Here is a 12,069-nt window from a genome sequence, read left to right as displayed (position 1 = left end):
CATGCATGAGAACAGACCAGGAGATCCAGGGGGTTTCCCCACGCTGCTCTCCCATGGAAGTGCTGTTTCAACAGCTTGTTCCAATTCCTCCCTCTCCCCTTAGCCCTTCTCCCGCTGGACAAACACAGGAGGAAGTCTTGGAAGTCCAACAAATCCACAATAAGAGCAGCCTCTGGCCCGGGGGCGCCAGCAGGAAGAGGGTTAACGCAATCACAGTGGGGCTCGGGGCAAGGGAGGGGAGGGGGTCGCAAATATGGGAACAGGATAGGGGCGTAGCCCACTACCCTACACACTCATATTGGGGAATTTCTCTTCTTTCCAAGGGGTCCTCTGGTTTTTAATGGTTTTACAAAGGCTGGTATAGTATAGCCTAAACCCGGCTGGCTCCGACTGTTTGAAGTCCCCATCTGAAACCTGAGTCTGTGTTAAGGATCCTAATCCTCCTCACTATGTTTCTCCCTTAAACTTTAAAGGCCTCTCTCTGAAGGGAGAGGTGATCCCGCCACCACAGTATTTTAAGAGTGGTTGGTGGACTGGCTGGCCGAGGCAGTAAGAGTTACAGTTTAAACCCAGCTGGAGGGAAGGAGCGGGCCGCAGTGGAAACGGGGATCTGAGCGCCCGGATCCTCTTCGGGGGAAACTTTGAAACAGAAAACACATCTCGCACACCACAAGTACGTACAGGCGCTCGGACGGTCGGTGAAATCAAGGCTTAATAAACGGATGTGGGGTTCAGTGTAAATAATGATCGGTTCTGACACCGTGACGGGAGAGAGAGGGAAACAACAGTATTATAGTCTCAACCAGTTGTTGCTTCACTTCACGTCATGAACGGACTTTTTCAGACTGCTCTGGTTCAGGAGCTATTAATGTACTGACTGAATTTCCCTCTCAGCCCCGTTTCCTCAGCCAGCACATTTCCATCAGGTCATTTGTTGGAGAGGAGTGCAGAGTGGAAGAGTGAATGAGGGGGTGATTCTGGGTGTACAGTATATATGGGGTGACTGACATCCGTCCGTCAGGCCCTCAGATCTCTCAGAGTTTGTACTTCCAGATTTCTCTGTTCTGAAAAGCTATTACAATTGAGTGAAGCCATATGCATGACTGAAGAGAAGATGGTAGAACTGGTATTGCCATAAAGTGAGGTAAAGTCGGTCTATTCAAGTCAAGGGCAGGGCTCTTTTGAAAAGGTGAAAGCTGAGTAGTAGGATGTTGGAGTGGCTTTAGGTTGAGTGAAGCTTTAGAGCAGGTGAACTTTCGATGTGGCCCAAAACGTGACACGATATTTAGGTATTTGTGGTGTTTTGTCTGTGTGTATCAGTCATTGGTCTGTAAACTCTCTTGGAATGTTTGGTGAACATATGAACTCTTTCCTCTCCTTTCAACTTGACTCATCAAACCTCCTCGCCCTTTTCTACAACCTTATTGCCTGATGGATCCTTCAGTCTGCACTCTCTGCCTCCTTCCAGAGGCACCAGCTAGCTCTTAAACTGGCCAGTGGACCCCAACCCTGAGAGGGAGCCTCTGCCAGGGCATCTGATCCTCCTGATGACAGAAACATATGGTCTGTTGTGAACACGGCTGGGTCGGCTGGCTTTACTACCCTGGCTAAACGCTAAACCCAGCCTGGCAACTAGTACATTACACCACCCTGCTCTGCCCTGGCTGAAACAATGCTGCCTCTGTCTCCCAAGCTCAATACAATCCAGCTCCTCCATTCCAAATCCTCCCTGCTCTTCTCTTCTCAGGCGGCTGCATGGCCACTGATACCAGCCAGCTGATACCTCTCATCCTTGTGTCATCTGCTTCCCCTGCCACTCCTTCTGCCTCACCTCCATCACCAGACACTAATGCCCTTTTCACACTACTGCTTCTAACTTGAATCATACTGTTCTTGCGAGGATATTTCCTTTTTTACGTGGGTCTTTTCCAGCATGGCTCCAGCAACTACGGTGGATGCAGAACCTTGGCCAGCGCAGCTTGGCTGGACTCAGTCGTGTAAAAAGGATACCTGAAGTGCCCTGCCACTCTGCCACCCACCCTCCTGCCACCCAGTAGAGCTGCTCCTGGTGCTGAACACAGGGCAGTGAGCACCGAGCAGTATGTCTGTCCCAGACAGGGTCTCTCCCAGGCCAGACCTTTGGTCAATGGAGTGTGAGCCGCAGATGGCAGCCGTCTGTTTGTTTGCACTGCCGGCTGAAGGGGAGTGTGTGTGGGAACTGTGTGCTCCCCAGTGGAGATCGATGTGGGAGAGATAAGGGCCGGCAGAGTGGCCTTGGTCGGGCATGGACTAGAACCGTTTTTCTGTGAGAACTTCATCCTCCACATGCTGTCATTTCAACATAACATGGAACAGCAGCAAGGTCGCCCTGAGAAATCTCTCTCTCACAATCTCTTTTTCAATTTTTCTCAGTCTGTGTGACAGGGCAGGGATAGTTTTTGTACACACCGCAAGCATTCTGGGACCTAATAGTGTGTGTGTCCCTCTATTCTGGAATGTTCCCATCAGACCTGTTGCTTTAGCGTGGGAATCAAGGGAAGAGATAGGATATGGGAGAATAAGAACTGTCAATCAGTCATATGCAGTACGATGAGAAAAACAAAACACCTCTGGGGATCTAGAACATTCTAGCCCCTGTAGGCATAGTTATAGTCATAACTCTCCCATCCTCAGCCTGCTGTACTCTACATGTGTCTGCTAGGAGAGTGCTGTCAACAGAACTGGTGATGGGAACCAACCTGGAGATGGGAGGATAACAGAGACCTGTCTCTACCTGATCTCCTCCCATCAACACTTATCAGTGCCATCATCATAATCCCCCCACATTTCACTCTCACTCTCTACCAAACACAGATCAGAGTACACACACACACACACACACACACACACACACACACACACACACACACACACACACACACACACACACACACACACACACACACACACACACACACACACACACACACACACACACACACACACACACACACACACTGACACACACATACATACACATACACACACTTGCTCAGAACTCATTGACTGCTGCTATCATGTTGTAGTACGATTGACCATCATTGGGTGCAGGATCAGCTACATGCATCTCAGATCTCTCCTCTGTGTGCTGTGTGTGTGCTGGGTGTGTGCTGGGTGTGTGCTGTGTGTGTGCCCAGAGTGAAGGCCGTTGAGTAATGACAGAATGCTTTTGGGACTTCTTACTGAACTCCGTTTTCCCTGTATCTGTATCCGCCTGTAATGAAGTTCTCTCTGCCTGACGATGCATTTATCACCTTTAACAAGAAAACATTCCTATAGCAGCACCATGGGACAAAGACACAGGGGCAACAGAGGCCGCAGGGCATTACTGCAGCAGTAAGAGTAAGTGATGTGGAGAGAGAGAGAGGGGGAGAGTGTGTGTCTCTCTCTCTCTCTCTCTCTCTCTCTCTCTCTCTCTCTCTCTCTCTCTCTCTCTCTCTCTCTGTGTGTGAGTGAGAGAGAGAGGAGGGAAGTTGAGCGAGATACTAGGAGAGAAGGAGAGAGAGAGAGAGAGAGAGAGAGAGAGAGAGAGAGAGAGAGAGAGAGAGAGAGAGAGAGAGAGAGAGAGAGAGAGAGAGAGAGAGAGAGACAGGCAAAGGGAGAATGGGAACATATGTACTGTGTGCCTATAAGCTGAGTGACAGTTCCCCTTTGTGGTGGTGTTGAACACCCTGTGTGGTCTCTCTGGTCCCAGTCTCACCGAGTGTGTGTGCGAGTTTGTGCTCGAAGTGTGTGTGTGCGTGCGTGCGTGCGTGTGAGAGAGAGAGAGTGGCGCTCTCAGACACTTCAGACTGCAGTCTGATACACAGCTCCTAGATGAGAGGGGAGAAGGGCAGGAGACGTCCAATAAACAGAGTCTGTTTGATCCAGCCGCAGCCCCAGCAGCCTGCCAAATTCCCCCTTTGTCTTTGTCTCAACTAGGGCCGACAGCGCAGCCATAGCCACAGTCACAGCCGTCACGCAGCCACTCGTCTTCCCACTGCTAGCTGCTGTGAAGGGCATCATTCAGTCTGGGGTGGTCAATGGCTAAGGAGGGGGAGACGGATAGAAAGAGAGAGTGGGCAGGGAACGAGAGTGAGAAGCAGGGACACAGGGCACGGCAAAGAGAACATGGCAATGAGCAATCATGTCAATCATAGATGGATCATTAAATCTAGAACATGACCTCACTCTGTCCTCATGTCTAAAATTAGCTTCTCTCTTTTCTGTCCCTGTTTGTTTACCCAATCATCTCCCCCCAAAACCACATCCCTTAACATTGCCACAACATTCCCTAATGAAGCTGGGAGGCCTTCCCTCTGCAGGTGATTATAAATGATGCCTCCAGACAGCCCACATGCTACTCATCATTCCCTGGCTGACTGGTTGGGAAAGATTGGAAGATGGAGTTCAAAATCACTCAAAAATGTCCAACGGGAACATGAAGCCAAACCCAGTAAAAGTGATGTAGTAGATAAGTAGGAACAGATTAAAGGTTGTTATTATGTTCACAGGCAATGATTTGCTCCCAACTGTTGAGTTGCTTGAGTATGTCTTTACAACATACACAGTTAAGGAGAATTGTATATAAACTGCTTAAGAAGGAATGGTGTATTGGAAGGCTGTTTTTCCAAGTCCTGCTCCACTTGTCGAAAGCTTACGGGCAAGGGAAGACAGGCATATTTTAGGAGCATTGGCTTGCCTGTAAGTGTGTGATGTGCTCCAAAAGATCAAAATATGATTCCACATTAAAAGATACAACTTTCATGTTGAGGTAAACCATAAATCCTGTTTGAGCAGCGTATGAACTATGAAGTTATACAACTGTGTCCCAAGTACACAACCTGGCTCTTCTTTCCCATTAAACGCAATTTAGAGATCCGATATGAACCTCTAATACATACTACCAGGTCTCCTCCAGTCTCTTCCACAGGCCAGGCTAGAGAATGTCCTATTGGTAGAGAATGGCCTGTTGGTAATAGGATTTGGCCGGTTGAGAGTGGAGGAGATCTGATCTGGGGAATGTTTTGTTCTTGGCCTCCTGGCACACAGAAGAGGGTTGGCCAAGCTCCAGCTGCCAGGGGAACTGTGATTATCCCAATCAGATGCCATTTTAGTTGAGTTTTTATTTAAATCTCACTGTTCTTCCTCATGTGACGGGCCAGTTGAGGAGAAACTCTAAGCTGAGCTCTGGATCAGGTGCAACCAGCACCGCCTATTTCCCACAGTCAGGCCCAGGTGGCACAGGCCACATATCTGACACTAATCACTCATTACAAGTCCTTACCACCCTACCAAGTCCCTACCCCTACCACTCCAGTATCCCTGCACATATCTACCCCTACCACTCCAGTATCCCTGCACATTGTAAATATGGTTTTGGCAGAGACCCAGGAACTGACCCTGTATATAGCCTACTTACTTTCTTGTTTTCTTATTATTTCAATTGTTGTGTGTTTTTGTTCCAATTTACTTTAGTTTATAGTATAATAGTTTTACTACTGATATTTATTACTGCATTGTTGGGAGAGCTTGCAAGAAAGGCATTTCACGGTACTAGTGCATGTGACTAAAACGTGAAACTAATTCTGCTCTGCCCTCGGCCAGACCAGGCCAGACCAGACCAGACCAGGCCAGACCAGGCCAGACCAGGCCAGACCAGACCAGTGACACTGAGACAGTGAAAACTGCTGTTATGTCTTATGGAGGGATTCCAGTGACACACAAACACTAGAGAGGAGAAACAACAGAGGATTGTAAATGTCACTCTCTTTTTCAATTTCCAGAGCTTTTTCTGTGCTTTATTGTTTCAGGAGGGGGGTAATAGAAAATGAATAGGTAAGTTAGAGACATTTTTGAGGGGTCAGATGTGAAGATGGTGGGTGATTTGAGTGAGGTAAATGATGTAGAGCCTGAGTAGGTCATGGAGAGAGGAGGGACAGGGGAAAGGTGATTGACGCTCAAATCAAAGCTCTCCCCTAGGCTATAACCCCCCCCCCCCCAGAAAAATGTAGTTATCTTCTTTCTCTGTTTCTTTCTATCTCTTCCCACCTTCATCCTCTACTTAATGACCCTTATCTTTTTCCTGCTCATTCCAATCTTTCTCCCACTGCCTCTCTCTCTCTCTCTCTCTCTCTCTCTCTCTCTCTCTCTCTCTCTCTCTCTCTCTCTCTCTCTCTTTCTCTCTCTCTCTCTCTCTCTCTCTCTCTCTCTCTCTCTCTCTCTCTCTCTCTCTCTCTCTCTCTCTCTCTCTCTTTCTCTCTCTCTCTCTCTTTCTCTCTCTCTCTCTCTCTCTCTCTGTCTCTCTTGCTCTCTCCATTTTTCCTCCTCCATCCTCTTCCTTGTCTTTCCCCCTGACCTATACTATTTGCCGCCTTTTCACGTCTCTCTCTCTCTCATTCTCTCTTTGTCCCTCTGTCCTCTCCCCCTCTTCCCCCTCTACAGTAATCCCCTTCAGAGGTCCAGCAGTGTTGTGATGTTCCAGGCTTTAGTCTTCATTGGTCATAGGCCTGTGGTAGAACAGCGTGCATCGTACCCAGGGTTAGAAAAGTACCGTTACCCGGGCGTCTGCATGTGGAGATCAGCTTTAATCCAGGGAGAGGGGTTCGGAGGGGCCGTCTTAAGCAGCACCTGTCATGGCTCAGCTCAGAACCTCAGGCCCAGGACCCAGGGGTCTGGATCCAGTGTGGATGTAGGGATGTATGTATGCAGCTGTGTTGGGGTGGCTGAATGATCTGAAACACAGCCGTCAGCAGCACACACAGGGCAGTTGGCCTCTGATCTGACACACCATGATAACAACCTTCACTGTGAGGGACAGAATATAGGGAGGCTTGTAATCTTATGATCCAGAATTATGCTGGTGATCTAGTGGCTCCAGGAATGCAGTTTGCGTAACGATGGTTCATTTCAACACTGAAGCGTTGAACGTTGAGACAATCAACAGGAGACAATCAACAGAGCCAGCTGACAGTGTCCAAAGCATGCACACACACACACACACACACACACACACACACACACACACACACACACACACACACACACACACACACACACACACACACACACACACACACACACACACACACACACACACACACACACACACACACACACACACACACACATACACACACAGTCCCAGAGGACTTCATATTTCAGATTAACTCTCTCAGTCTAAACTGCTATTGTAAACATTGGGGGTTAAATGTCGACTCGAAACATGCCAGTGTTTTTTCTGTCTGTCTTGAATGGAAAAATGCGTGGCCCCCAGCACCTCTCCCTCAGAGCTCTGGCCTCTTGAGATAGCCAGAGATATAAAAGAGGCTGATCTGACTGGCTGACCGGTCCTGTGCTCTGGGGCCTGCAGGCCTCGAAGGGCTGTGAAAGTCCATTTATAAACCGATTGGTCCAAATAAGCAGAGGAAGCGGGAGGCCGAGAGCTGCGCTTTCCCACAGTTCTCCAGGAGGCCAGCGTGACCACTCCTCCTGCTCCTCTGAGCTCTGCTCCATGACTGCATGGAAACTTTCAGCATTCCCACCATTACAGGCAGCAGGACCACTGGACCATGTCAACCCCAGGCAGGGCAGGCATGCAGACAAACCTGACCACTCCTGTTTACCCTGCACCAAATCACCACTCACTCATATAGTACAATGGGACGGCTATGGGGCATGGCCATGGAGAGGCTCTCACGGTGTTACCTAGATCAGGATCTTATCATATGTACACTTAAACATTGTAAGCATCCCATACAGTCACAGTTCTGATTAGCTGTGGTTAAGGAAGCTATGGTCCTCTCCAGGGATAAGGAGAAGTAATATTACATTATTTTAGGTTAGGTTGGAGGTGGTGGCTTCTGCAAACACAATATCATATGGTAATTTATACCTGCTCATTGTGTGGCAGTAAGAGTGACATTTTCAACCCCACTGGACTATGAAATCATAAGCTCTCTTCATCTCTGTCAGGTAACTCCAGCCTCCAGCCACCTGCTGCTGCCCAGTCCTGCAGGTCAGATCCTAGCAGGTCCGCTCTGAACAACAAAGCCTGCTTGACCAACATCAGTCCATTAGTCCAACCCAAAGCCCCTAGTCAACAAGAAACCTCTGAACATTCTCCACTACGTGCCTCTTTCCTCAAAAATACACCCGCCATTTCATTCGGTTCCGGTCCATTGAGTGGATATCCAATTTCCCTGTGTAGCGTCTTGAGGCTTCAGTGTGACATTCTGTGTTCTGGCCCTTTTAACGGGTTTCTCTGAGGTCTCTGGAGGTCGTTGACCCTGGACGTGTGAGTGACATGAAGGAACAGACTCCCTCTAAGAGGATTTACTGTGAATTAACACGCTGATTTGATACTCTGTTTCATCTGCCATGTTCTGGCCTGGGCCAGCAGCACAAGCTGGACTCGATGGACCTAGAGCATGGTCCTGTCCTGTACAGATGGTGGATTGCAGATTGGATTTCAGTTGGCTTTCAAAAGGCTGTGCGCTTGCAGGATATATTTCAGCGATGTCATTGGTCAACTGTCACATCTGCCAACGATGGGCTTTTGAAGAATGCAGCTGAATCGGCCCCAACGTCATCTCACTGCATCACTCTGGTTTTTATACTTGACCTCTGTTCGGTTTATTAACCCATGGTTGTCATCCAACCTTCCAGGCAGCATTTACTCAACACTGTGGTAGATAGAAATAAGATAGTTATAATAGGTGTTCTTTGAGTAAAAATATCTTAAGATGAATGCGCTAACTGTAAGTTGCTCTGGATAAGAGCGTCTACTAAATGACTTCACTGTAAATGTGAGTAGATAATAGCACAAAATGTCTTGATGTTCAGACTGAGTACTAGAACATGATGGTGACCAGTGCAGAGTGCCAGCAAGCTCTAATCAGTTAGGATGGCAGCTGTGCTGCTAGGAGGCCATATCCAGCTGGCCTGGGCTCTGGGAACCAGAGACGGAGCAAGACTCAACCTCTGCACTAACACACACACACACACAGGCACATGGACACACAGGCACGCATGAGTACACACACATATGGTCGCATGTACTACCTCAAGCACACACACACACACTTGCACGTGTATACACACACACACACAAACACACACTGAATCTCTCAAACTTCCAACTAACTCTTACCCCCTGGTTAAACTGTAATCTGTAGTTCTGTTCCAGGCCTTTCTCCAGCTTTTACAGCGTCATGTGGTTCTGGATTCCCACATTACAGAGCCGCTGCATGTGGTGTGGCTTGCCTGTTCCGTTTCCTGGAGATTAACTCTGTGTGGCTCTTTCTTTACTCTGACAGAATGAATCAATCTAATGTAAATAAGCATTCCCTCCCAACTTTCAACAAACCAATGCCCCCCCCCCCCCCCCGCTGAAAGTGAGAACATTTCACCAGGAGATCTAAACTTCCCCCCCCCTCTCTCTTCCAACAGACGCCCCTGGCTCAATGACTTTGACTTCCCACATAAGAGTGACTAAAAAAAGCATCTTCAAATTGCAACCATACGTGTTTCTGTTCCCCCGTCCTCCCCCTCCCTCCCACACACACACACTTATAAGTCTAATGGGGGCCGTAAACTCTGGGAACTGGTACAAACCCTCCACATCCCCCTCTTTTCCCCTGGAACTCAGGGCCGTAATTCCTACTCACTTCAAGACTTCACCTACCATTTACCTCTTATAACCATGCAGTATTACTAGGAGAGTGAGCAGACATTTCTCTGTTTGAGAACGGGGAGGGGTATGGGACCCTGCACAGAGTTGAAGTTCTCAGTAAGAAAACAAACATTCTGGGCAGAGAGGAGAGAAGAGGGGGGGGGGGGGGGGGGGAGACACAGCGAGAAAGGGGAAAGAGAGAGGAAGAGAGTTGAGAGAGAGAGCACAACTGGTCTGATGCAGTCGTCAGACTGAGGGAGAGCAGTACAGGCAGGCAGAGAGGAGACAGAGCCCTGGCTGGCAGTCCTGGCGTATTCCACTACAGGGTTCAAGGGCCTCGACCCTCAGGACATGTGAGCTTCTCTTCAACCCCAGAATGAAATAGATCTGCTTAGTGAGGTCACTTCCTGTGGAAGCTCTGAGTGGTGAGAACTCCAGGAATGATGTGGCGCAACACAGTTCAGGCAGCAGAGAATGGAGGGAAGTGGAATCAGTTTACTGTATAAAGAGTGGTTTTGTGTGTTGAGTAAAACTGGATGCTGCATTTAGTGGTAGCTGGGGGATAGACTGGCGAAATATGGGTTATTACTCTAAGTTGTGTAAGTCGTAATTGATTTGGGAGTGTGTCTATGGTTAGGTTTTGTAATGTAACATATCACATGTAGTTTTACTGTGCCGTTACTTGATGGATCAACAGTGCGTGTCCCGTCTTGCATCTACGAGGTTTTTTCTCATGTCTCCCTCCTCTTCCTCATTTAATAGTGCTCTGGGGAACTTGATCTCTGTGAGACACTCTAACAGATTCTCCTTCATACTCATCCCAGGCCCAGAGAGGGGCACGAGGCGGGAGATGTGTTATTGTTTCACTCCCACAGAAGCCATGCAGGCAGACAGGCAGGCCCATTCACAGAGGCCTGTGTGATAAAAGCTTTAGATCAGTGAGATGAGAGGATGCTGCTCCAGTCTAACGACTCTTATCTCTACTAGCGTGTTCAGGACCCTCATCAGGGGCCTGGAAGGCGTGTGGGCAGCTCCCTGCTTCCTGCTCTGGACTTTCATGTACAGAGGGAAAGCAGGCGACACAGCTGCAAGCCAAAAGTTTAGTTTCAGACACTACAGATCCACTGAAAGAGCAGGGCTCCATGGTCTTTTGACAACAACAAAGAGCAGCTGTTCAGTGTGTCTGTAAAGCTATGTACCTCTGCATACTTAGCCTAGTCAACAACGTAGCTCAATAGTACCCCAAATGACTAATGACTTGGGGAAGGAGTTCCTGACAAGGAAACCTACGTGATTTTAGGGCCAGTGTGTGTCCACCACTCTGCAGGCCCAGTGTGTGTGTCTGACTCACTAGAGTATTGGACTGTTAGACCTCAGAGTGAACCACAGAGAGAGGCCATCTAGTCACCAGCATCGGCCATGATGTCTGTCACACCCCAGCGCTGCTGAAAGCCCCAGTCTCGTTCGGCTGGACCTTAAAAGAACACACACTAGTTGAGCGTCGTGCTGAAACAGAAATATTTAATCATGTATGTCATGGTCCATAACTCATTTTCGTCGGGCCCTCCGTGACCCATTCATCTTTCTGCGCCCAAGTTGTCCACGCACGCTACAATAACACACACTACATCAACATGACATCTGAGCCCGTAAGAGAAGAGAACTGATGGCGTATTCAAATATATAAACGAGGTGAGTGGGACTGTGGTGTTTGAGACATATTTCCTTTTAAGAGCTTTCTGGGCAGGGTTCCATTTGTTTTTGAGAGGTGCAGTGAATGTGACTGACATGTAATATGGAATTGACCCGTACTGTTTTATTGTTGTACAGTTCAGTATCTAAGAGACGAGATTAGCTAATAATCATAAGTACCTTCGGTTTCCCCACTGGATAAGTCGGTTGACTTGTGCAATAGTCAGGACAGCCGACTAGGAAAACACTGACAGCACCATCGTGGTATAAAGACTAACCGTCTCAGGACCACAAATAAATACAACATCATGCATTGTGAAACGGGCTTTCACCAGACCAATGACAGAATGAACCACTGCTTTCATTGTATTTTCATGGGGAGAAGTATCAGCTACAGCATGTCAAGCTTTTTCTCCCATCTCCCAGTTCAAGGTTGTCCTCCTAGCTGATTCATGTTAACAGACATCATTTACAGTAATACATGAAGTCAGTTCTCTCACCAAACACAAGATCCAGTGTGATGCTGTGTGTGTGTGTGTGTGCCCGTACTGTTCTATTTGAGGGTGCACGTATAAAGAGTCAGACCACTTCCCCTCTGTTGGCCCTGCTGTGCTCCAGAGGCTGGGAGAGCGCTGGCTGTCTCTCTCCCCAGGGTCTCTCCCACGCTGCCTGGCCTGGCCTCCCAT

The sequence above is a fragment of the Salvelinus namaycush genome, chromosome 41 (genome assembly GCF_016432855.1).
Source record: "Salvelinus namaycush isolate Seneca chromosome 41, SaNama_1.0, whole genome shotgun sequence".
NCBI classification, from domain to species: Eukaryota; Metazoa; Chordata; class Actinopteri; order Salmoniformes; family Salmonidae; genus Salvelinus; species Salvelinus namaycush.
The sequence above is the reverse complement of the archived record's forward strand: the minus strand, read 5'-3'. Positions refer to the sequence as shown.